The 25623-nt window shown below is 44.6% G+C and overlaps 1 protein-coding gene across 1 annotated transcript in view; it reads right to left on the bottom strand.

The window, feature by feature from the left end:
• LOC311103422 (speckle-type POZ protein) overlaps positions 1–11905 on the bottom strand; it is an 80021-nt gene extending 68116 nt beyond the window's left edge. Inside the window, exon 1 of the mRNA XM_084144987.1 lies at positions 11845–11905. The gene's annotated coding sequence lies outside the window, so the exon portion shown is untranslated. The remainder of the gene's footprint in view (positions 1–11844) is intronic.
• Positions 11906–25623: the final 13718 nt, after the last annotated feature.

Raw genomic sequence — 25623 nt, 5'->3', positions numbered from 1 at the left:
AACTGTAAGTCGCTCTGGATAAGAGCGTCTGCTAAATGACGTAAATGTAAATGTAAGCATTTGATATTATTTAAACTCAACCATTTATCTTTTCCAGTGATGAAGACACGGAGGTCTCATGGTATGGTATGCATAATGGATCAACTTTGAGCACCGTTATCTTCTTAATGTTTTGGCAATCAGGTCCAAAAAGTCACTTTCTGGCCACTTCTTCCATGGGAAAACATGTATGGAAAGTTGTGTTTAAATCAAAAGGAATGCTGTCAAAAAGTGATTGAATTCAAATGGATTAAACCAACAGACAATTTTGTATGTACGACTACTGCGTGTGTGGGAGTCAGATAATGGGTGAGGACTGTGATGAGTGCTAATCCAAGCCTAATCCTTGGCCATGTTTAGACATACACACATTCAGATAAACACAGTCCCCCTGACCCGTTCTCCTTCACATCATTTCATAAACTCCCAACTCGTCCTCCCTTCATCTCCTAACCACTCAAGCACCATCTCTTTCTACATCACTTTTTCTCTCCTTTTTCCACTATCAGACTAGCTCCCTCTATCCCTCTCCTTCAAATCTCCCATTCTAAATCCATTTCTCTCCCTCTTCTCTTTTTTTCTGACCGTCCACAATACCAGCCATTCCAGGAGGGCCATCTATCTTCTTCAACGAGAGCAGAGAGCCAGAGAGTGCCAAGGTTACGGCAGATTACCATCTCTCCTTACTGAACACTGCTGCTGCTCACTGGACAACACAGGGAGGGAGGCATAGGAAGGGAGATCGTGGCTTGAGCCCCAAACCAGGAGAGAGCTACACCCACCAAATCTGCAAAAGGTATTTACATCCTAATTCAGAGGTGTACACATTTAAATCCAAACTGAGAACTCCCTACCGGTCCAACCCACACCTGTCTCAGAGCCTAAGGAGAGAGCGGTTAGCTAGGTTTTCTATAGATAGACTAAAGACTAGAGGTGGGTCTTATCTATATGTAATGACAGGGTAGAGGTAATAGCCCAGTGATGGTGGGGATCCATAACCAGCCTACACAGATCGGTTTCCACTTACAGCCTGTCAGATATGGTAGAGTTAGAGGGAGAGTAGAGGACAAGTGGGGGGCAGATAAGATAGAGGTGGAAGAGAGGAGAGCATTATGCGTTAAGTAGAGGCTGGGAGGCAGGGGGGCAACGAAGCAAGCATGTTTATTCACTTGTCAAAATGCTACAGGCAAAGACATGTGAGCGTGTGGGAGGTGTGCCTTCCCGAGATTTCAGGGCACAACAGAGAGGGTTAGGGGTGTGTGTAGCTGAGGAGAGGTATTATGGTGTTAGATATTTATAGGCCAGGATGAGGGGATGAGGCAGAGAAGAGATGTGACCTTGCAGTCGAGAGTTTTTTTTTTTTTTACAAGACGCCTCACTGCGCTGCATTGCTGCACAATAATCCACACACACACACACACACACACGCCTGTGCCACCACCAAGGCCAGTCCTCTACTCTAGAGAGGCTGGAGGAGAGGGGGGAGTGGAGGGTGTGAGGACTGAGCGACAAGGGCTCAGATCTTATACATCTCTATGCTATCTTCTATAACCCCCTGCAAGTCCTAAATCTCTTTAACTGCAATAATAAGAATCACTAATAACATTCTGCAACGTAAGGCCCTGTCCTTGTATCTCCTTCTGAAAGCAGGGTCATCTCAGCTTGGATAAGAACCTAAGCAAAAGGATAGCTTTATACAGTTATCCTATAATGTAATGCAATGCCTCTTCCTCCTCGCTGAGGTTAAGGCTTTGGGAGTGTTGCCAACTTTCAGTACGCTGTCACCTTGCTGTCTGGGGATCAGAGTTGAGGACAGGGTTTATACTTAGAGCTGTCTACATATGTCCCTCCACAGAGCTGGCTTGGGATCAGTAGCTCTGCTCGGGGCCTCTGTGCCACACGTTGGGAAGGAGAGGTATGGCTCAGCGCTAAAGACTGACACTAACTTTAATCACTGATAATTGATTCGGCTGGTGGGGAAGGTGCAACATTAAAAGGGGTAATCCGCAGTTGAGGGATGGGGCTGGAGAAATGTAACCACTATCAAATTCATAGGCAGAGCTATGGATGCAAGGCTATACATTGTTTGTTTACACTTAGTTTACAAACAGTGGAGTAAAACAAGCTTATATTTTGGGTTTTGATAGGCTACGACAGTTGAACTAAGCTCATGAGGCATTTATAAGCTATATTCTTCAAGAATCAATTGGGTACTTATCATTCATTAATACGTTTTTTAAAATGGATTTCGCAACTGCAGATTGCCCCTTTAAAGGATCAAAAAAGCAGGCTGGCTGGCTGGGGCCTAATGGGGCTGGCTCAGCCTGTCATTGGGTGTCTAATCACTGAGGAGACACACGCACACATCAGATCACTATCGGCTATTAGCTCAGAACCACTCAGAACCCTCAAAGGGGCTTTGATCAGTCGAGGGGCGAGGAGAGCGAACGGACAGAGGGGGGCGAGGACACGGCCCACACACACTGTCAGAGGAGCGAGGGACAGAGAGACAGACACACAGACAAGATGAGTGTCCTTCCCTGTCATCAGGACCCTGAGGTGTCCAAGGAGATGACAGTGGGGCATATTCAAAGGGCCGTCTGCCTCCATAGCTTCCCCCAAGAAGGTTGGCTCAATTACACTGTAATGGCTTAAGTTAGGCTGCTACCCCCAAAGTTAGGGTGCAACCCCCAAAGTCAGGGTGCAACCCCCAAAGTCAGGGTGCAACCCCATTCCATGGCCTTGAATATTATCCTCACGCTCATCAACTTGAGCAACAACACAAGCTCTTGCTAGTGATCCCAGCAGCAGTTTTAGTGAGTGATGAGTAGGGCTGAACGATTAATTGCATTCGCGATAATATCGCGATTTGACTGAACGCGATTTTCTAATCGCAACGTGCGCGATTTGAGGTGGTCACGTGACGCGACTTTTCATGCTGTCCAGCGCAATGGCCTCTTGCTCGACGGAACAGTCAGAAACTGACACAGCTGATACTTTAATATCGAAGAGGAACAGCACGTCGGTGGTGTGGAACTATTTTGGTTTTAAAAAAGAAGATGCTGAGCAGCGTCAGGTGTTGTGCAGAGCATGCCGTGCTCCGATTGCTACTTCACGGGGTAACACTACAAACCTGTTTCAGCACTTAAATAAATACCACAAATCAATGCATGACAGTTGTATGACCAAAATGCCGAGCATCAGTGCGCGAGACAAGCCAAATACCTCAAGACAGGGATCACTGACAAATGTTCGAAAGTGTCACTCCGTATGAACGTAATTCAAAACGGCACGGAGAAATCACTCGGACAATAACCGAGTTCATAGCCAAAGATATGATGCCTCTCAGTCGCAGAGGCAGAGATAAACAATTACCTGATGACTCCTACCATTGATGGAGAAGATGATCCATTGGCTTGGTGGAGGGTGCACAAGATCAGCTACCCACAGTTGTGCACCATGGCACGCAAGTATCTTTGTGTACCTGCTACAAGCGCTCCCTCAGAGCGTCTTTTTAGCACAGGAGGGAATATTGTGACTTGCACTCGCTCATCCTTGAAGCCAGAAAAAGTCAATATTCTGGTTTTCTTAGCAAAAAACCTGTGAGCCACTGAGAACAGAACTGTTGGATAAGTATGGCTGGCAGTGCCATACTCGTAGTGAACTTTAGTCTGTGTGGTGTGTTATTGTTGTGTACTTGAGATAAGTGAGGCTCATCTATTTTATATTATAATATTCAAATCGTTTATAAAAAATAGTTTGTCTAAATTAAAAGTGCATTTCTCATTTTTTATTTATAACTTTATTTACTTTGATTTTACAAAATATTTTCAAAGCAAATTCCTTGTTTCAGTTGTGTGAAATGTTACTGACTTGGGAGCAGTAAGATACATACAATTTAAAATTATTTTTTTCTTAAGACTGTACCTTTTGCACACAGTGTTTACAAAGTTCATGCCTTTGTTTAAATTATTTAAATGCACAGTGGCAAAGCCACAGATGTTTCTGTAATGAGCAGTTCAATAAAAATGTCATTTATTTCAAGTCATACATGTTTGAATTTAATTCTAACAAATAGACCCAGCCTATGGGAAAGAACATTTCACACTAAATGTATATACTATTGTGTTGGTCATATTTAAATCATTCATTATGTTTTGTAGGGGAAAAAGGATAAATAAATTAAATCGCATATTAAATCGCAATCGCAATATTGGGGGCAAAAAATCGCAATTAGATTATTTTCCAAAATCGTTCAGCCTTAGTGATGAGACAGGTGAAGTGACAGTGGGTTGTATAAAGCCTATAGCAGTGGGTTGTGTATAGCCTATAGATAGCTGGTGAGTGGATTTATGAAGATGGAGGGGTCCTGTAATAGAGTGTTGATGAATTGACCAGCCCCCACCCTTCCCTGACCATAGGGAGCATGTCTGGGAGAATGAGACTGGAGATCTGTCATACTGTCTGGAGCTGACAGGTTAAATATCATCTGACAAAACTACTGCTCTATCGAACGACAGAACAAAGGAAAGGACACACTAGGAAAAAGACCAACAGGAACAAGCAGAGAGAGGACAAGATCTTCCCTCTTATTAAGAGTTTCTCCCACAAATGCTGACAGGCTCACACTGCCAAATGAAAGGTTTTTGAGCACACACACAATGACACACAGTCACATGCACATGTTTCTTTCTTGTGCCGCAACATCCATACACTTCGCTGTCGTGGCTCAGTGCAGGGATGGCGTGAGATCAAAGATTTGACAGATCGTATGAGCTGCTTTAGTGGTGGGCTGCAGGGGTCTGACATCCACTGCCACGGAGACAAAGGTATGGAGCAAGGGAGGAGAGAGGAAGAGAGTGAGGAAGAATGAGAGAGAGAGAGAGAGAGAATCCAAATGAAAGGCTGCCAAGCAAAAAGAAAAAGGGAAAGAAAGAGGTAGAGAATCTCTAAAATGAAAAGCAGAACAAAGCTGACATAATGAAAGAAGAGGAGGGGAAAGTGAGAGGTATGTTGGCAACATGTGAGAGGAGAGATGTAAGCACAGCATACATCAAATACATTGAGCTTTCATTTCTAAAATGGGCAGCGCTGTATTTCTCACATGTCCTTCAGAAGGTAAAACTGCTCCAAACATCACAGCACTGAGCGCGATCTGTTCTCTGAAAGAAAATATCCTTGGAGGAGGAAAATAAGAAAGACGGAGAGAAGGAGAAGGAGAAAGAAGGAACGGTGAAAGCGTGGAGGTTCCCTGGAGAGAGACTTCCCAGGGTGTCATTTTGTCTAGAGACCAAGGCAGGAGAAGAGAGGGGGATAGACTGAGGCCCATTCAGCGGTACCCCCTATGTCCTCTGCTACCTGGCTGCTCTGCCCCAGCACAGACACCCTCAGCAGGGACAGGAGAGGGGGGCATGGGGTCATCACTCAACCTGCCATCACACAAACACACACAATACGTACGCTACACAACACAAAAAAATCCCTGCCAAATGTCCTGAAAAACACGCAACAAGAACTTAAAAACTCAATGTAGAAAACAAATATGAAGTGAAAGTATCAAATCCTTCCATCTCAATACGCACACCAGTCCAGGGCTCGACATTAACGCTTGTCCTCTTGTCCGGGACAAGTTTTAAAAAACAATTAGGACAAGTTGTCGGAATGGACAAGAAAAAAAAATATCCACATAAAATCACAATATAAAAACAATTACTCTGATCAGAATTAGATCAGAGGACAACATTGGAATAATATTTTAAAGTTTTATTTAGGGATGTGCCAAATTGACAATTTCTTAACATTTAAACTGCCGGTTTTCCGTTTAAAATGATAAGAAAAAATAATAAAATTCCACATTAATTTATAATGCATAATAATGGTCCTATTACATATGTATGACCATTAGGGGCGGGCAAGGAAGTTATATCTACCGCGACCCTTTACAGACATAAAACACAGTACAGTAACATGTTGTCTGTACCTTTTCAGACACTAGAATTCTGCTCCAGCATATAATGTTCTATTGTTGCCCTGACAACAACAAACATTGCTGATTGATGTGTGGCTGTGTTGTTTATGCAGTTTTTTATGGTAGGGTAGCTAGAAGTGCTTTCTTTCTACTAACTGTCTTGGTAAGTTGCTATATTTAACAAACTTTAAAGTACCCTGTAGGGAATTCTTTTATAAAAGACAAAAAAAGTATTTGGTTGTAATTGTAATTTTGCAATATTTTATAGGCTACCAAGGGTGGCCAAACATCCTCCAGGAGAGCCTTAAAGGGGCAGTGTTATATTTTGAGACAGGCTTGAATATGCAAAGAAGCCAATAGGAAGAGTGTAGCCTAGATTTTTGTCTGATTGTTTATGGTAACAAAGATTTTATTTTGTAAAGTGGTTCTTCGCATCATACAATGTAAAAATGGTGTTAGTGACATGACAAGCAAAAAAAGTACATGTCTAGCCCTGCCACTCCATATTCCCTCGACAAGATCTCCACAACGATGTCAGCTCTGCCTCATGAATACTCATCCACCTCATTAACACACAAGTGGGGAAACAACATATTGCATGAGCCTGACATTATTTGGAGAGACGGAGAGATGGGATGGAGGGAGAGAGAGAAGGATGAAAATACTGATGGGACAGACGCTAGAGAGAGGAGGGGAGGAGAGAGTCTGCTAGTAGAGACAGACAACACTAACTCTTTACTGAACCTCAAGGAGTACCAGAAAGTTGTCCTACATTATTCCAAGAGCAAGCAGCCCCCTGTCCCCCAATTCCAAACCCAGAGAAGGCTTTCTGAAAGCAGGAGCAGAGCCAAGGACAGCAGGCTGGGAATTACATGCCATTTTACCTTAAAAATCCTCCAGCAACGAAGGCTACAACCAGCTGCAATTTCACTGATCATGTCTGGCTGAACACACACTGAACGGCTAAGTGCAGCATGGAGGAATCCACAGAGCAATCTGCTGTCATTCTACTGCCATTCAGCCAGAGAAAAGAGTCTGCAACCTGGGGTTCTTTTTCCAACCTGCCCCCACAAATATACACACTCAATCACACAAGTGTGCAAAGAACGTATGTTTCCTGCACATAGGCTATGCAAGCCCACTCCCACAACAGAGACATACTCAAATCCACTTAGCCACAAACACAGATTCACACACTGACAACCCTACACAGAAACAAACACAAACAGGATTATTTTCTCTTTATGCTGTAATGCCATTGACTCTCTGAAGAAGGACAGCCATGGGGGAAATCTCCGTTTTCTAGTGATGTCCTCTGAGAGACAGCACATTATATTTCCCAGCTAGCTTCTTTGATGACTGGAAAAAGTGGGCCGCTTTGGGGAAGCGATAAGACAGAGTCAGTCGGCACCCAAAAACTTAGTCCGGCCTTGTCCCCAGCTCTTTAAGGGACACAGAGCAAGGGCCTCGGACAAAAACACCCAACAATAATTTGAACACGGCCCAGGAATCGATACTGCTGCTCGAGTAACGGTCCTCAGCCAGAGCCATTTCATATTATACCCTCCATACCTGTTTCTCTGACCCAAAAAAAAAAAACTCAATTTCAGAAATGTATGAACTATCGATTTCACTACCGCAATCCTCTTCCACCACCTGTCTCTCTCCACCTCTCTCTCGCTCTCTCCACCCTCTCTCTCTATACCTCCACCTCACCTACTATATAACTCATTTTCTCATTCCATCTAGATTTGTTCATTATGTTTTCTTTTTTTAAATCTCCATCTTTCCACATAACACTCCTCCTGCATTAAACCCATTGCTCTCACTCCCAATTTACTCGACAATAGTTTAGTATCTCACTCTGTAAAGTCTCATTCTTTTATCTTTCTCTCTCTGTCTGGCTGGGCCTCTCTTTGTATAATTTCACCTTTGACCCCGAATTTGCACGGCGCTTAAACCCCGTCTCTCACCCAATCCTCAGACATACTACCCCTAGATGGGTGATTCATTCCCCAAATACCAAACAACCATATGGAAATTATCTTAGAATTCAACTGGTCTCGAATCACAACAGCAAGATGGTCTACTGCTGCTTTCCAAGCTCAAATGGCAGTAAATACCAGCAGGATTAGATCTGACTTTGGGGCCACGGCCGCTTCTAAATCACTGCATTGTCATTGATATTCAGATAGCTTCCCGGGGTCAGCGGCAAGGCTACCCGGCCAGGGAGAAGTAGGCCTCCAGCCCCCAGACCAGGCAGACCTCCAGCCCACACTCTCCACACCCAGCCAGCCAGACACACACTCACTAAACTAAACCGCAACCAGCACAGCACAGCAGCACATTTAAATAAATCTAAATGGCTGATGGAGTGAGCTGGGCCCGGTTTCTCGATAGCGATGGAATTTAGGCTTACGAGTGTTTTAACAATGCATCTTTCCTACAACGGCCGAAGATGTAACAAGCGTTTCCCAAAACACCACGCAGAGAGAACGGTCGCTAAGTGCGTCGTTGGAGCATGTGTCGATACTGATAGGATCAATAGAAAGGGAGTGCTGCTCTCGGATCAACTTTAACATTGGAATCTTGCCTTAACATTAGAATGAATTCCCAATACTGACAACAGATTTGTTCCTAGAGAGAAGTTACCACCTGAGGTTGCAAATATTGAGGCGCTAAATGACCGATTTGGCACATCATTGCGCACGTTAGTCTACACATCATGAAATATATTGAGACAAATTAGAGTAGCCTACAAGTAGCAAAATAGAACTCAATTGATTGAACATTAAATGTATTTCAATATGATTGAAATAAGCCTATAGCTTACTGTTTATATTTGAATGCAGTCATCTCGGTTTTCATTTGAATAATATTTTTATACGTAGCTTGTAATCAATTGCATAGACATTGACAACTTTGTATTTGTAATCAACTTTGTTCTGAAGTTATCGGCGGTCACAGAGAGACAGATAAACCATTTGATTCTATGTTTAGTGGAGATCTTCTGTGTATAAAGTGACGTGGGTGGGCATCTAACGACGCACTTAGCAGTTCTACGAGTGGTCCGAGGCAGGCGATAAATTACGAGCATTTTCAAGTGCAACGTTAATAACGATGGTTTGTGGAAAAAGCTTGGATTTAACGATGCTCCTACGAAGGATCTAACGATGAACTTAGCCTTATGATGCTTTTGGGAAACCGGGCCCTGGTTTGTGTTTCACTTTAAAATGGATGCCATAATGTAATGGAAGAGCAGCAGGCTGGGTGTTAGTCTGGCATCTCTTTAAGGTGACTGAAAACATCCACTTCGTCTGTGTCACTCCTGCTCCCATCCTGTTATTGGAATGCAGGAACGAGCAGTGGAAAACCATTAGATACCGCTACTGTCTGCATCAGTCACACGCTGACACACACACAAAATACATTTCATCCCGCACATCCGAAACAGCCAATAGAACAGGCAGGCGTTTGCGACCCCAATCCATATTTCAATTTCCATCCTCTCAGCAAACTAATTCAATATTTGTTGCATTCCCACACAAGCGATCAGCAATGTGAGAAATGGGCTTCTTCTAAAGCTGCACCTGTAATGTCACACTGACTCACACACACATTTACTGGAGCTGCACACACACACACACACAAATATCTATTACCACCCTTATCCACATATATACTTAACACAGGTGGAGAGACACAGTTACACAACTAAACTGCCTGGTCGCACACTCCGGTGCTCTTCTCCTCACAGCTCTGTGGCCATTTGGGAGCTGAGGCAGGCGGGTATTAGCGACAAATTTAGGGGCTTAAACAGCAACAGCTTTACGATGCCTGAGCGGCCTCTACCACTATATTGCTGTCAGATTCCATTAGCTTGCCCTCCGCCATGCACTTCGATTGGCTGTTATTCCTAGCAGTTAGAGAAGCACCTGGCGTAAATAAACCAAAGGGCTCTGTCCTATGGAGGGTGAGGAGGGCCGGGCTGGGGGATGGTGTGTAGAGTGCATCTCTGCTAAACCGAGAGCAGTCCAATTTAACATTACATAACATAGAATGGATGGAGTTGGCTGGGAAGTGATGGCTGGTTATGAGTTTGTGTGCAGTGAAACGTCTGTAGGTAGGCACTGCAGTACTGGTAACTGTTGAAGTGTTCCATCGCCAGTCATGGTCATGAAGGTGTTGTGCTACAGAAAATGCCTAGCCTGTCTTGTACCATTTTGGCCTAATCACTGACCTCAGCCTGACTTTAACTATGGAACAATGGAACTCTGTGCCTGCTCTGAGGATCCTCTCCTGTCAACGCAGTCTGGAAGCATGTACAAAAGCAGCCTTCAAACAGAGAAGCACATTCCTGTTGACAACCACAGGGTTTTCCTTACCGTGATGAGATGGCTATCTCTCAGCACAACCACACTGACTGATGAGGCCAGCATGTCAAATCAAGGTAAGTACTCCTGTCAGACAAGTACTCCACTCACACCAAAATGACGTTTCCAGTTAAACAGCTGCCAAGAGGAAGTCTCTGCACTCAAGCCACAACTAAACACCTGTCTTCAGGCTTTCACAGGCCCCCTTTTCTCATCAATAGAGCCAAAACTCTCACTTACACTGAAATAGTGTAGGCCTATCAGTTTTGTGGTGTCTGTGGGAGCAGGTGTGTGACAGGTGAGTGAGTACTTCTAGTGCTGCTCCTTGAAGGCAGCTTTTGGGACTGTAGTGGGTGTCCCAGTAGTTGTTATCTATGATGTCTCACAGCATTCCTCACTAAACCACTCAGATGCTCAACTAAACTCCTCCAACATGGCTCCCTCAGTTTCAACCTGCATGTGTTTAAAATCTGGAAAAATGCTGAAGGACCACAAAAGAATGATTGAAAATTCCCACATCACTTCATGTACTAAAACTAATCTTCCGTCAATTTTATTTGCTGAAATACCAGCTGTGCCCCAAAACACCCACTTAAAAGACATCTGCCACCGTAATTTTCTCAGTCTGTGCGTGGTAACCCTATCGAAAATGTCACTGCTTGCTCATCTTGAGGCAGGACCTTATTCTGCAATGCAGCAACCCCCTCAGCCTGGCTCTTCACATTCTCTATGGAGCTCAGTTTCTGGCGAAGGACAGTGCTCAGTTTCTGGCAAAGGACACTGCGCTGCACAGCTCATGCAAACAAATACGGGAGACAAGTGATGGTTACTATTTGGCAGGATACAGGCAGCTGTGGGAGGGTGGCTTCATAACAAATTGTGGGTTCATAATCTGGCAAAACAAATATTTTACTGACGCACAGGGCCCCTGTGAGAATTACTCATGTATTCATTATACGAATAACCCAACTCTTTTCCCGCACACCAACTGCATCAAATTCATTTTTCCTTCACAAACGGTCAAACTAAAACCAGCTGTCAAACCATTGTCAGACAAACGCGAGGCAGCCTAGATTGGCTAGCTAACTAGCTCAGCTGGCTAACTAGCTAGCAAACTGGCTAACTAGGAAGCTACACCAAGTAGTTTGCTACATTTTAGCACGATTAGCTAATGTTTGGTTAACGATTTGACAGGGCTTGCTTCCGACGAGCTAGCTACCAGTTTGATGGCTTGTTAACTAGCTATCTAGCGAGCTAACATTAGCTCGCTAGCTAAGTGTAGCTTGCTAGCTTGAACATCAACAGTCGAGACAGTAAAATAGATACAAGTTAGCTAAGTGCCTTCCGTATTCCTGTCAGATACCAAACTCACACGTTCACTGGTGTTTGGTCTCAGAATTTAAGCGAGTACAAGCAAAGTTAGTATTTGTTCAAAGAAAGGTTTTCTTTTGTTTTAAAACTCACCTTTCTGTTCCAGGACAGGATATGATTTTTTGTCAGCACTGGCACTCTACATCCGGGTTATGCTTGTGACGAAAACATGCACGCCCATACCAAAACATTTCCATGCTGTGTTATTCATAAATGTAAACGTAAATGTATTATTAAAACATTTATTAATGTGAATGTATGAGTAGAAAACCTCTGTTTATTCTTTTTGAGAATTAAATTGAACGATATATAAACACAATGTATTCTTCTCATAACAAAAAAGCTATCAAAACAAGGTGTTTATATAATGTATTATATGTATTACCCTGACTGTCGTTTGTAATGTTGTATACACTGTTGTAAACTCTTTGTTGTTCTATATGATACATTTTGAATTGCTTTACCATAAAAATAATATATATACAATACCAGTCAAAAGTTTGGACACACCTACTCATTCAAGGGTTTTTCTTTATTTGTTCTATTTTATGCATTGTAGAATAATGGTGAAGACATCAAAACTATGAAATAACACATATGAAATCATGTAGTAACCAAAAGTGTTAAACAAATCAAACTATATTTGAGATTTTTCAAATTGCCACCCTTTGCTTTGATGACAGCTTTTCACACTCTTGGCATTCTCTCAACCAGATTCATGAGGAATGCCTTTCAATTAACAGGTGTGCCTTCTTAAAAGTTAATTTGTGGAATTTCTTTCCTTAATGCGTTTGAGCCAATCAGTTGTCTTGTGACGAGGTAGGGGGGTTATACAGAAGATAGCCCTATTTGGTAAATACCAAGTCCATATTATGGCAAGAACAGCTCAAATAAGCAAAGAGAAACGACAGTCCATCATTACTTTAAGACATGAAGGTCAGTCAATATGGAACATTTCAAGAACTTTCAAAGTTTCTTCAAGTGCAGTCGCAAAAAACATCAAGTGCTATGATGAAACTGGCTCTCATGAGGACCGCCACAGGAAAGGAAGACCCAGAGATACCTCTGTTGCAGAGGATAAGTTCATTAGAGTTAATTGCACCTCAGATTGCAGCCCAAATAAATGCTTCACAGAGTTCAAGTAACAGACACATCTCAACATCAACTGTTCAGAGGAGACTGCGTGAATCAGGCCTTCATGCTCGAATTGCTGCAAAGAAACCATTACTAAAGGACACCAATAATAAGAAGAGACTTGCTTGGGTCAAGAAACACGAGCAATGGACATTAGACCAGTGGAAATCTGTCCTTTGGTCTGATGAGTCCAAATTTGAGATTTTTGTTTCCAACCGCCGTGTCTTTGTGAGACGCAGAGTAGGTGAACGGATGATCTCTGCATGTGTGTTTCCCACCGTGAAGCATGGAGGTGGAGGTGTGATGGTGTGGGGGTGCTTTGCTGGTGACACTGTCTGTGATTCATTTAGAATTCAAGGCACACTTAACCAGCATGGCTACCACAGCATTGACACGCCATCCCATCTGGTTTGCGCTTAGTGGGACTATCATTTGTTTATCAACAGGACAATGACCCAAAACACACCTCCAGGCTGTGTAAGGGCTATTTGACCAAGGAGAGTGATGGAGTGCTGCATCAGATGACCTGGCCTCCACATTCACCCGACCTCAACACAATTGAGATGGTTGGACCGCAGAGTGAAGGAAAAGCAGCCAACAAGTGCTCAGCATATGTGGGAACTCCTTCAAGACTGTTGGAAAAGCATTCCTCATGAAGCTGGTTGAGAGAATGCCAAGAGTGTGCAAAGCTGTCATCAAGACAAAGGGTGGCTACTTTGAAGAATCTCAAATACACAATATATTTTGATTTGGGTACTACATCATTCCATATGTGTTATTTCATAGTTTTGATGTCTTCACTATTATTCTACAATGTAGAAAATAGTAAAAAATAAAGAAAAACCCTTGAATGAGTAGGTGTCCAAACCTTTGACTGGTACTGTGTCTATATATATATACTGTATATATATATATATAATAATAATTGCCATGCTGTAATAGAAGGACAGTCAGTATGTGAAAAAGCATGATGATACAGTCTTCTTCTTCATCTTCTTCATCTTCTTCTATGTTATCATGGCGGTCTGCAAACAAACATTTAAGGAGCATGCCGCCACATACTGTGTTGGCGTGGGCGATCAATCATGGTTTGCCTAATTCTGTACTACTAAGAAAATACACATAACAAAAATATAAACACAACATGCAACAATTTAAAAGAATTTACTGAGTTACAGTTCATATAAGGAAATCAGTCAATTGAAATAAATTCATTAGGCCCTAATCTATGGCTTTCACATGACTGGGAATACAGATCTCTTGGTCACAGACACCTTAAAAAAAGAGTAGGGGCGTGGATCAGAAAACCGGTCAGTATCTGGTGTGACCACCGTTTGCCTCATGCAGCGCGACACATCTCCTTCGCGTAGAGTTGATTAGGCTGTTGATTGTGGCCTGTGGAATGTTGTCCCACTCCTCTTCAATGGCTGTGCGAAGTTGCTGGATATTTGCGGGAACTGGAACACACTTTCGATCCAGAGCATCCCAAACATGATCAGTGGGTCCCATTTCTGGTGAATGTGCAGGCCATGGAAGAACTGGGACATTTCCAGCTTCTAGGAATTGTGAAACAATTGTGAAACAATTCAGCATGTTAACAACCATTTCAACAGTAACATCTGCTACCCCCAATAACTATTTTGCCGTATTCACAATAACCTTCATCCTGGCATTAAAGTGTCCTTTGACAAAGCACATTCATGAGTGCAAGATTTCTGAACAGGTCTCAAAACCATTCCAGGACCAGCAGAAGCACCAGCCCCGACAGTAGGTCCACTTACTACAGGAGCAGCCATGGAAGCTCCATCATTCCACACTGTAGTTCCACCAATCTGTCTTACAGCCTCTTCATATGATACATCATGACTGATCCTATATCTCTGAGCCTCTCTCTGCACCTGGCATCCACCAAATGCTGCACTGTGTTCACCCAACAATTACAACACTTAACCTTCACATCGCTCCCACATTCACATTCCCCTCCACACTTGGCACATATTTTTCTTTCTTTACACTGAACAGCTACATGTCCCATTCTTTGGCATTTAAAATACCACAATGGAGATGGGATAAATTGTCTGATATTGAAACTAAGGAATCATATCTGTACTTCTACAGGCAAAACCTTCTCAAACCTCAGCAGCACTGATAAGCTTTCACTTATTTGACCCTCTTTCCTACTGATCAACCTTTTTTTACATTTCCATGTTTTATCATTTATCAGATCCTCTTATCCAGAGTGACTTGCAGTAATGAGTGCATACATTTTCATTCGTACTGGTCCCCCCGTGGGAATCGAACCCACAACCCTGGCGTTGCAAATGCCATGCTCTACCAACTGAGCGAAACGGGACCTTAATCAATCTACCTCCCTTCACATTTTCTTTAACTTTCAAATTTTCTTCAAACTAGCATAAGCACCAGGTACATGGCTTTTAATCTTCTTCCCATTAAGCTTTTCCATTTGCAGAATCTTCCCTTGCTGACCATGGCTACCACCAAATATTAGCAATCTACCATTTCCAATGAACCGGGCTAGTTTGACTTCACCTATCTCTTTCTCTACGGAATTGCTTAATCAGATAGGGTGTAAATAAGGTCCTGTGGTCTCATCAAACACCATCACAACTTTCCACTCCGACACATCATTACTCTTGCTTCCTAACTTGGTGGTCTTTATGCTTTCTGTACTAGACGCTCCACTGCTTTCTTTATCATGATCTCCCTTCTTCCTATGTCTTTCTACTACAGACATCCTTCCGCTCGATATCATCAGAACTGTCCTTCATTTTGATCCCGTTCCAGCACAGCTGTTGCTTCTCCAAACGTATCTCAATTTCCTCCACTTCGTCCGCACTACTCACCGCCATTTCCACCCGCCCTCAACCTGGCGATACAGTCTGACACATTCAACACTTACAAACTGTAACAGAGAAAATAGTAGAATAGTAGAAAAAAACTATAACGGAGGATTTATATGATACATCGTGTCTTTGGAGTGTGTGTGTGTGTGTGTGTGTGTGTGTACTCAAATATAATTACAAAACAAAACTGTTTGTCTTGTTCTTGTGTCTATACTTTTGTCTTGTTCTCATTCGAGGGCCATGTTCATTATGAAACGTTGCAGATAGAAATGTCACAAATAGAGCTGATGTGATTTCTTATTCTACATGTCAGAGAGGCATGTTTGTTCTACATAGTATATTTCTATCTGAACGTTCCAAAACATTGTGTCCTCCTGAACGTGGCCCTGGTGAAAATTGTTGAAGCAGCAAGTGACAATATCACAGTGTTGAAATTAAAGATGTGATTTTCACAGACAAATTGCATATTATTTTGTGGACTTTAATCTTTCATAGATTATTTATCTTAAACTGAAGTTCTTAGATTCTATTTTTGTGATCTTCTTCCAATGTCACGCCCTGGCTCTGGGGACTATTAAATGTTGAGCCAGGGTGTGGATTTTCTATTGTTTAGTTTTCTATGTTTGTGTTCTAGATCGTTTAGATCTATGTTGGCCATGGTGGTTCCCAATCAGAGGCAGCTGTAGCTTGTTGTCTCTGATTGGGAACCATACTTAGGCAGCCTGCGGGCATGTTACTTTGTGGGATCTTGTTCCGGAAGGTTTGTGTTCAACCCAGGACTTCACGTATCGTTTGTTTTGTTGTTTTTGTTCGTGTGTGTACCTAAATAAAAGAATGTACGCGAATGTACGCGACAGAAGATCCCACCTCGACTGGATCAAGCAGCGTGACGAGGAGAGAGGATGGACCTGGGAGGAGATGAGTGAGAGTCTGGCAAGAGGGATGGAGGCCATGAGCACGGGGGAGAGACAAGCCCAAAAAATGTTTGGGGGGGGGCTCACGCCGTGGACGACGAGGCAGCGGGAGGCCGCGATAGAGCGGTTCAGCAGGTTGGCAGAGGAGGCCGCCAGGTTACGGGGGCCACGGGTCACGAGGGAGAAGGATAGTGTAGAGGCACGGCGAGAGGAACTGAGTAGGCAGCAGAGGGAGCGGTTTATGAGGAAACCCAGTCCCGCTCCTCGCACCAAGCAAGTGGTGTGTGTCACCAGTCCGGTCCGGCCCGTTCCTGATTCCCGCACAAGGCCAGTGGTGTGTGTTCCCAGTACGGTCAGGCCCGTTCCTGCTCCCCGCACTAAGCCTGTGGTGCGCATCGCCAGCCCGGTCCAGCCTGTTCCTGCTCCCCGCACCAGGCCAGTGGTGCGCATCTTCAGCCCGGTCCGGCCTGTTCCTGCTCCCCGCAACAAGCCAATGGTGCGCGTCGCCAGCCCGGTCCGGCCCGTTCCTGCTCCCCGCACCAAGCCAGTGGTGCGCGTCGTCAGCCCGGTCCGGCCCGTTCCTGATTCCCGCACAAGGCCAGTGGTGTGTGTTCCCAGTACGGTCAGGCCCGTTCCTGCTCCCCGCACTAAGCCTGTGGTGCGCGTCGCCAGCCCGGTCCGGCCTGTTCCTAATCCCCGCACCAGGCCAGTGGTGCGCGTCGTCAGCCCGGTCCGGCCTGTTCCTGCTCCCCGCACCAAGCCAATGGTGCGAGTCATCAGCCCGGTCCGGCCCGTTCCTGCTCCCCGCACCAAGCCAGTGGTGCGCGTCGCCACCCCGGTCCGGCCTGTTCCTGCTCCCCGCACCAAGCCAATGGTGCGCGTCGTCAGTCCGGTCCGGCCCGTTCCTGCTCCCCGCACCAAGCCAGTGGTGCGCGTCGTCAGCCCGGTCCGGCCCGATCCTGATTCCCGCACAAGGCCAGTGGTGCGCGTCGTCAGCCCGGTCCGGCCTGTTCCTGCTCCCCGCACCAAGCAAATGGTGCGCGTCGTCAGCCCGGTCCGGCCCGTTCCTGCTCCCCGCACCAAGCCAGTGGTGCGCGTCGCCAGCCCGGTCCGGCCAGTTCCTGCTCCCCGCACCAAGCCAATGGTGCGCGTCGTCAGCCCGGTCCGGTCCGTTCCTGCTCCCCGCACCAAGCCAGTGGTGCGCGTCGTCAGCCCGGTCCGGCCCGTTCCTGATCCCCGCACCAAGCCAGTGGTGCGCGTCGTCAGCCCGGTCCGGCCCGTTCCTGCTCCCCGCACAAAGCCAGTGGTGCACGTCGTCAGCCCGGTCCGGCCCGTTCCTGCTCCCCGCACCAAGCCAGTGGTGTGCGTCGTCAGTCCGGCACGGTCCGTGCCTGTTCCACCGGTGCCTGGACCGGCACCGGTCAGCTGCTCCACGCCGGAGCCAGAGCAATCCGCTCCACCGGTGTTCAGTCCAGCTCCGGCCAGCGGGGCCGGTCCAGACCAGGGGCGCTACGGGGGGGTAGAAATAGAGGGGTGGTCACGCCCGGAGCCGGATCCGCCGCCGAGGCGGAATGCCCACCCGGCCCCTACCCTCTTGTGTTTGGTTGGCGCGGTCGCAGTCCGCGCCTTTGGGGGGGGGGGTACTGTCACGCCCTGGCTCTGGGGACTATTAAATGTTGAGCCAGGGTGTGGATTTTCTATTGTTTAGTTTTCTATGTTTGTGTTCTAGATCGTTTAGATCTATGTTGGCCAGGGTGGTTCCCAATCAGAGGCAGCTGTAGCTTGTTGTCTCTGATTGGGAACCATACTTAGGCAGCCTGCGGGCATGTTACTTTGTGGGATCTTGTTCCGGAAGGTTTGTGTTCAACCCAGGACTTCACGTATCATTTGTTTTGTTGTTTTTGTTCGTGTGTGTACCTAAATAAAAGAATGTACGCATATCACGCTGCGCCTTGGTCCGCTTCATCTAACGACGATCGTGACATCCAAGCAGTTGTCTACCGGGATATATGGTTCTTAAGCAGTTGTCTACCAGGATATATGGTTCTGAAGAAGTTGTCTACCTGGATATATGGTTCTGAAGCAGTTGTCTACCAGGATATATGGTTCTGAAGCAGTTGTCTACCGGGATATATGGTTCTGAAGCATTTGTCTACCAGGATATATGGTTCTGAAGCAGTTGTCTACCGGGATATATGGTTCTGAAGCAGTTGTCTACCGGGATATATGGTTCTGAAGCAGTTGTCTACCAGGACATATGGTTCTGAAGCAGTTGTCTACCAGGATATATGGTTCTAAAGCTGTTGTCTACCAGGATATATGGCTCTGAAGGCAGAAGACGTTCATAGAAATACAGTAAAGAAATGTAAAATATTTGTCAAGAAGAAAAAAAGTATGGAGACGTCATATCACAAACGGAAGATCCTTTTTAAATGTTAATTGAACTCTTACTAAAACTTCAAAGTGCATTGGCACCAGCATTTGGGCGTTGGCTTGAACATCAATGATGTTCCCAAAACAGTGGATGTGTTTGCTCTTTCCCACTCTCATAGCAAGGGGAACAGCAATACCATTACATATTTTATTGGTGATTTTCACTACCAATCGTAACACACATGATCATGAGTTATTTTTACATTTTAGTCATTTAGCAGACGCTCTTATCCAGAGTGACTTACGGTTAGTGAGTGCATACATTTTTTATTTTTTATTTTTTTCATGCAAAATCCTTGTTATTTCAAGCCATTAGAATGCAGTCACCACATAGTAGTGTATTACCCAGTGACAGTGTCTGCTCAGTCTGCAGGGTTGGCACCATGTTCTCCGGTAGCTCCACTCTGAAGGAGTTTAATGCAATTATAAATAAATAAGAATGTGGTGGGGAAGAAGACGGGGCCCTTTGGGGACAAGCTGAGAGAAAATAGAGGAAGTTTAATTAAAGCTGCAAAACCATACTCCTACTCACAGACACAAACAAGCACACACACACACACACACACATAGTGAAACACACAAACAAACACATGCTGGCGAAAATTATTTGTGTGTGCGTGCGCGCGTGCCTGTGTGTTCATGGATGGACTTTCATTATGTGTAGCATCTAGAGAATATCGTCTCATGTGGCCACACTTATCACTTCATTGGTTTTGATAATGTAATCATTATCATTAGACAGAAAGGAATTAGATTACCTGAATGGGGAAGAAAGTGAAGACAAGATGGCCGGGAGGCAAGTCAATTGGTGGTACAGTCAGTGTGCCTTAGTTGTGCACTCCTATCCCCACACCATAAAAAGGCAGCACATTGTATTTTTTCTTTGTGCATGTTTTTTGTTCATGTTTTTTTCTGGTGAATGATTGAACTGCCAGTCTCCCTGTAATTACCTGAGTGGTGTCAGGCGAGCAAATGCACAGCCAGTAAAAGGTTGATGAGGGAGTATTGAATTTGCACTTCAATTAGAGTGCTTATAGAGTGTGGATTACACATAGGACTCCAGGGCCACCGCTCTCACTCAATTACTCTACCAACCACACCATGGGAGGAGGGACAGCAGGGAGGGGGAACGGGAGGGTTAGGGTGAGGAGAGAGAAGGTACAGGAGGAAATGACGAGGGTTGGATATGACAGGATGAGGCACTGAGGTGCAGTTAAGGGCATTTAGTGGACTGGACTGAGGACATGGGAGGAGAGTGAGAAGGGGATAAAGAATGGGTGGGGTAGGCAAAAGGAAGACCCTAAGAAATGAAGAGAATGATGAAACATTGAGCAGAGAGGAAGGTTGAATACATTCCCAGTGCACTTCTCTGGGTTTTATTAAAATCAAGTGGATACCAACCACTTAGTCCAACAGTGATGACTTTCTGCCTGTTTAAGTGTTTATCTTCCCATTTTACATTTCTATGCTGTTTATTTACATAATTCTCCTTCAAGTTGAAGAGGCTATACTGAGGAGTCAGTAAAAAAGGAGCGTAAACAACAACATCAACCACAACAATGCGCTGGAGTCCCTGGGTAAATTCACAAATGGATAATTGAGCCAAAGAGTGAATATCTCCAGCCATTTAGAGTGGATTTGTCTGTTAGGCAGCGATAAACGACAACCTTTCTTCTGCTTAGCTCCTCCGTTCTGAAAAGGAAATTGTTGAAGGACGTGTTTATAGAGTAAACAAGGCAATGGAAAAATAAACTAATTTGATTACTTGGCTTCACTTTAAGAGACAAAGCGAGATAATATGAATAATGAATTGTTACAGGACATTATGATAGGCTTTTACTACTTAATTACTGTGTGTGTTGTTTGCACAATTACATTTTAGTCATTTAGCTGACGCTCTTATCGAGAGCGACTTACATTATTTATTTTTAATACCCCGTGGGAATCGAACCCACAACCCTGGCGTTGCAAACGCCATGCTCTATCAACTGAGCTACATCCCTGCCGGCCACTTCCTCCCCTACCCTAGACGACGCTGGGCCAATTGTGCGCCGCCCCATTGGTCTCCCGGTCACGGCCGGCTACGACAGAGCCTGGATTTGAACCAGGATCTCTAGTGGCACAGCTAGCACTGCGATGCAGTGCCTTAGACCACTGCGCCACTCGGGAGACACAATCAAGACAGACTCAGATTAAACATTTCAAAGGGAGAACTTGAACAGAGGCAATACAGTGGCAAAAATCTGTTTAAAATTCTTGAGTCAAACTTATATAATAATATGTCATAATTATTATTATTTTTTTATATATCCCTACACAAAATGTGTGAACAGACACAGAGGAATGACTTGAAGCTTATTAGCCTCCTGTACTCATTTAGAAAGTAATAGGCCTTAAATGATATGTTCATTGTCCACATCCTGTGCATAATATTAATTAGTCTGGGATTTGAGCCCACATCAGATCAGATCTCTCTCTCGTCAACATAGAGGCCCACCATCAACATAGACCCGTGTAGCCTTGTGTGTAGTCTTCCCACAAGCCCTGAAGAAATCTCTCCCACCGCACTCACATAATCACTTCAGACCAGGCTGCTTAGGCCGACATATCTACCGAGACTCACCAGCCGCTCGCTGCAGGCCAAGTGAGTGAAAAAAATAAACTGCAAAGACAGAAACAAAAAACTACAAGTCAGACAAAGGAACACAGCTAGTCTGGGATCAATGACTGTCTTTTAGATGCCAACTGTCATATGGTATTCTACTTTATGTGGTTTGTATGGAAATGAATGCTGGACTTTAGGCCTACACTCAATGGAGAATGCAGGCTGTAAGACTAAATATTCAGTGTGCGTGTTTGCCTGATCAGGCTTGTATCCTTGACTTCCTTGCCAGAGAAATGAAAATATGAATAGAAAAAGCTCACAAAGCCCAATCCACAGACTAAATGGGCAAAAACTCCCTTCAACAATATTAAAGGAGAGGGCTTTAATGGCGTGTTTAATGATTCCTTACTCTGGCAAATTGACTTTTTCAAAATCCCAATGCTGTTAGAAAGGGACTCTTTCTCCTCCAATTAGAGGCAACCATTAAAAGACTGTCCCACTATTCCAAACAGTGGTCGTTTTCTTTATTGAAGAGAACAAAGCAGCGCCGTTTGTGCTTGCTGCCTCTCTTATGAATAAGCTTGAAATGCATACTCAATCAGTCAGCCGGGTGGAAAAAGTATTACGTTGAAAAGATAGTTTGAACATTTCCAGAAAGGCGTTGAGGGCTGACAGCACAACAAGATAGTTTGTGTGCTCTGAGACATTAGCATACATTTGTGGGAACCAGATTCTCAGTTTGCCCAAGATGGGAAGGGGATCTCTTCACAATCCAACCAATATAATGCTTCCCAGATAGATGTCCTATTTGCTATTTTAGTTTTCTCCCCACATTGCTTGTCAAAGGAGCCAATTATTTATATCTTAATTAGCTACCAGGAGATGAAAAGTGAGGGAGAAATATTTTAAATGAAAGCTGCTCGGACACAGTTAAGCTGTAGCCAGCACTATGCAATTGGAATTAGAATTGCTTCATAAAGCCTGGAATACATTTCTGCTATAATTGACTTCTCAGCAAGGTGAATCTCAGGGCTATGTGCCATTTACTGTACCTGCACTGCTGCACTTCCAACTGAGACACATTGGCACACAAGTAATGTTCTTCACACTGTTTAGCCCATACTGTATGTCTGCTCACTGCAGTAGATACCAATCAGCTCAGTATGGGTTTGTACCTGTCTTTATCAATCTGTTTTCCTGACACTGAAAGGGCATAACGACCCTAAGCCAAAGGTCAATGCACTTTTTCTTCTCTTCCATTATCACGTTTCAGGAAAAGACACAGATGCAGACAGTGTCGAAGTAACTAAAGTTTATTACAAAAACAGGGGGCAGGCAAATGACAGGTCAAGGGCAGGCAGAGGTCAGTAATCCAGATCACAGTCCAAAAGGTACAGAACAGCAGGCAGTCTCAGGGTCAGGGCAGGCAGAATGGTCAAAACTGGGAACTTGAAAACGACAGGCGCAAGGGGGAAAACCACTGGTAGGCTTGACCAAACAAAACGAACTGGCAACAGACAAACAGAGAACACAGGTATAAATACACTGGGGATAATGGGGAAGATGGGCGACACCTAGAGGGGGGTGGAGACAATCACAAAGACAAGTGAAACAGATCAGGGTGTGACGTCCATCCCCGAATTAGGCCATTAGTGCAGCAGTGCTTGTAGACAAACAAAAACTGTTGTGGCCATTAAAGATGCCATCTACGTTTTAATTAAGTCTCATTATGTCAAGACTTCCGCCGAGGCTGCCTCCCCTCCTTGTTCGGGCAGGTTTCGGCGTTCGTCGTCACCGGCTTACTAGCTACTGCCGATCCCATTCTCATCACTCCACTTGTCATGTCTTGTCAATCACACACACCTGGTGCTCATTCCCCTAATTAGTATGTGTATAAGTGTTCTCTCTGTTCCCCTTGTCTTTGTGAGTGATTGTTTATTGTGAGAGTGAGTAGCTCGGTTGAGCTACTCTTCTATTTTTTATTTTTTTATTTTTGGGGGGGGTAGATCAGCTTAATATTGCAGATAGATTGTAACATCCATCAATGTAATTGTCTGCATCACTTCCAATCCCCCATGTTTTACATATATATATATATATATGTCTCCTGAGTGGCGCAGTGGTCTAAGGCACTGTATCGCAGTGCTAGCTGTGCCACTAGAGATCCTGGTTCGAATCCAGGCTCTGTCGCAGCCGGCCGCGACCGGGAGACTCATGGGCAGCGCACAATTGGCCTAGCGTTGTCCAGGGTAGGGGAGGGAATGGCCGGCAGGGATGTAGCTCAGTTGATAGAGCATGGCGTTTGCAACGCCAGGGTTGTGGGTTCAATTCCCACGGGGGACCAGTATGATATATATATATATGTATTTACTAACTGTAAGTCGCTCTGGATAAGAGCGTCTGCTAAATGACTAAAATGTAAATGTAAATATATATATATATATATCTACATACATACATATATCCTTTAAAAATATATATATATTCCCCTTCATTACTTTCCAACCCCGCCACCCTTTCCCCACTTGGAGTAAACTAGTGAACAACAACACCTAGGCCTCTACTTCCAGCCCATACCTACTATCTACATTTTATGGACACAGTCAATTTTACAGTAATTACATTTTGTTTGTTCTTTCTCCTGAACTTCTTCTACTCTCAACCTCTCCGATCATTTTCATGATGTCCATCCGGTTTGCTTCTATTTGTAATTGCCAAGGTGGAATATTTTCCCTTGTATTAGTTTCGTTTTCACGCTGGGAGCGTTTGATTTATGTAAATAGAATAAACTCTGGACTTCAGTGTTTTACCTCCTGCGCCTGACTCCTTCATTCACACCTCGTCACACATTAAGGCACTATCAAGTGATACGGAGTAAAGCCCATCCTATCTCGGTTGTGTGTTCAGAGAAGAGTGTGTTCTCATTTCAGTGTCTTAGAGAAGAGCTGAAACAGAAAAGTTTAACGTCTCTGTTATCAGTGTCTTAGTAATGCCTCATCATCTCCCAAAGCAATACTGACTTTTCTTATTACCGCTCCCTTTTCACCTCAGCCATCAATCACATTACTGATTTATAGAGAGAGAAATGCATGACCTGGATTTGGATAGCTTCAGACGTTGACTCCCCAGGCACAAATGGGCTTTAAATCCTTTAAATCCCAGTCTGTAGTGGAGTTATCCAGGGACAAGGTGTTATTGGAAAACCTTCATAGACCTCACACATGAGACAGGTCACACTGACCTCAAATCTTCACGCATAGTCTGGGCTAGCAGGACCTGGGTTGACCCATCATCAAACATGCTACTGACAAATAGAGGGTTGGTTGGTCGGCAGGTAGCCTAGTGGTTAGAGCGTTGGGTCAGAGGTCGCTGGTTCGAATACCTGAGCTGGCAAGTTGAAAAATCTGCCTGTGCCCTTGAGCAAGGCATTTTACCCAATTTGCTCCAGGTGCGCGGTACTACTATGGCTGGCCCTGTAAAACAGCACATTTCACTGCACCTATCTGGTGACCCACTCCTAGGGCCATTCTCACATGGCATCACCAGATCAAACTGTGTCCTACCTCATATCAACTGACAGACTGGGAATGGCTTAAGTCTTCTTTGTACAGCACACAATTCATATATTGTGGCCTCCCGAGTGGCGCAGTGCTAGCTGTGCCACTAGAGATCCTGGTTCGAATCCAGGCTCTGTCGTAGCCGGCCGCGACCGGGAGACCCATGTGGCGGCGCACAATTGGCCCATGGTAGGGGAGGGAATGGCCGGCAGGGATGCTCAGTTGTTAGAGCATGGCGTTTGCAACGCCAGGGTTGTGGGTTCAATTCCCACGTATGAAAAAATTAAAAATAATGTATGCACTAACTGTAAGTCGCTCTGGATAAGGGCGTCTGCTAAATGACTAAAATGTAAAATATAGATGAC

The sequence above is a fragment of the Coregonus lavaretus genome (assembly GCF_964263955.1).
Source record: "Coregonus lavaretus genome assembly, chromosome: 28".
NCBI classification, from domain to species: Eukaryota; Metazoa; Chordata; class Actinopteri; order Salmoniformes; family Salmonidae; genus Coregonus; species Coregonus lavaretus.
This window is presented reverse-complemented; position numbering and strand designations above follow the sequence as displayed.